Source organism: Asparagus officinalis, chromosome 5, assembly GCF_001876935.1.
Source record: "Asparagus officinalis chromosome 5, Aspof.V1, whole genome shotgun sequence".
Taxonomy (NCBI): domain Eukaryota; kingdom Viridiplantae; phylum Streptophyta; class Magnoliopsida; order Asparagales; family Asparagaceae; genus Asparagus; species Asparagus officinalis.
Window position 1 is genome coordinate 60,413,560 of NC_033798.1, and position 2,171 is coordinate 60,415,730.

Below are 2,171 nucleotides of genomic sequence, written 5' to 3' on the forward strand. Positions count from 1 at the left end.
TCTGAGAGTTATGTAAGCTTGGAGAGTGAGAAAAAAAAACTTGTGAGAATATTGTGAGCTTGTAAGTTATTCCCCTGTAAAAATAGTGTGTATCTAAGTTCTTCTAAACTATTGAAGATCATAATAAAGACTTTGTTTTAAAAATCGGCCGGCGTATTCTGTAAGTGTTTATTTTATTTCCGCTTTTCATTTTTGGTATCAGAGCCATGTTAAACTACTTCATGTCTACTTAAGTTTGCTCTTACAGATTATCTTTTTGATTGTTTACTTGTAAGAATGTAGAATTTTTATATGTTCTTTTCATTCTCTGTTTAAGAACTTAGTTTGCATGCTTATGAGACGTCATCTAAGTCGCGCAGTGTAAAGCCTGTTGTTGTTGGGATGACTGTTTAGGGTAGTGTAAGTCGTTGATAGACGTGTAAGCTTTCTGCTTGGTTGTTTTATAGAGAATAAAAAGAAAAATAGAAATTCTTCATCCTTACTAGTTAAATAATCAGAAGATAACTCTGTAAGAAAAAATATGTCAGACATCGTAGAAAGTTCGGGTCAAAAATGCAGTTATACTGGAATGAAAAAAGTAAAAAATGCTCAGTTAACTGAATATGAGACTGACATAGAATCACTTAATAAGTGGACTATACCCGATGTTCCTAATAGAGATATCTATAAAATTGGATTTTTAGACTATGTCTTTAATTAATATTAAAACCCTAGAAATGACTACTACAGTCGATAGGGAAGAACAAACTATTCAACTGCTAGGAGTTGCAGATGTTAATCCATATTTGGATAAGTATAAATATATACATGTTGGGTTAATACAAAATTCTTTTAGAACTTTGACTTTATCAGGCCTGAACGCATCTTTATTAGTCTGTCTTAGAGACTCAAGATGTTTAAATTGGACCCAATCTTTAATGGGTATAATGGAAACTAGTTTGTGTAACGAACCAGCCTATTTTAATGTTTATCCAAATTTAAGTTTATCTTTAACTGATCCAAATATTCTGGATGCAATAAGTTTTAATATAAAGACTCATGGATATAATTATATACCTGGATCCGAAACTATTGCTATAATTTATAGACTCCATTATAAAGAATTAAATACTTTTAGCCCCTAAGGCTAAAATCCACTCTAAACTAGAAAAAATAGTACTGGTTGAAACAAATATTTTATCTTCAAATATTGCTGTTAATAGACAGATAAAATGGGATGAAATAAACTTCCCTGAAAATTGGGTTATACCCAACCCTGTACAACCTTTACCTATTATTAATCAAGATATTGATCAAATTGTGCAAACAACAGATGGAGAAGTTAAAATAACATTCAATCCATCTAGAACTGTCAGAATATCTAACGTGGCAACATCTGCTAGAAATTCATTATCTCGATCTGGATCTTATAGAACCAGTTCTGTTCAATGGATAAATATATCTGATAATAATATTCATCATCCTTTATATAAGGATAAAATTTCTCCTCCAAATACGGAGATGACCTTTCGTATGAAATAATGAATTTTGAAAAAGGAAGTTTAGAAAGGGAAATTCTAAATAAAGAATTTTACCAAGATAAACATAAAGAATTTTGAACGTGGTTTTTTAAAAAAATTTCAAAAAAAGACTAGTTAAACTGGGTAAACAAGTATTATTAAGAACTTAAATTAAAACAAGAATTTAAGTTTTTTATTCCATAAGTTTTAAAACAGTATATTTGTAAACAAGAAACTCAAATAGGAGTTTTAGAAGACCATTTAAAACAATGAAAATCCGCTACGGGTAAAATTATTAGGTCAGTTAATCCTCCAATTGATCTGTTACATCTAAAAGATGTTCATCCCTCTACTATAGAGGTTGTTGCTTTTATAAAACCAAATGAATTTAATGAGGATCATATGAAAGAACTAAGTAAAATTATTAAACAAAATAATTATACTAATATTCACCTTAAAACATTAGGAGAACAACTAATTAGAATTGAAGATGCTTTAGATAAATTGTTATCTAAGATTAATGAGGTTATACCATCATTAAGACTATTAGAAAAAACTAAAGTTTGTCAAAGAAAATTAGAATAAACTAATATTAAACCCCTAATAGATATATCAGGATTTAAAAAAGATAGTGAAATAACACCAGAAATTATAGATATTCTAGCTAAAAAA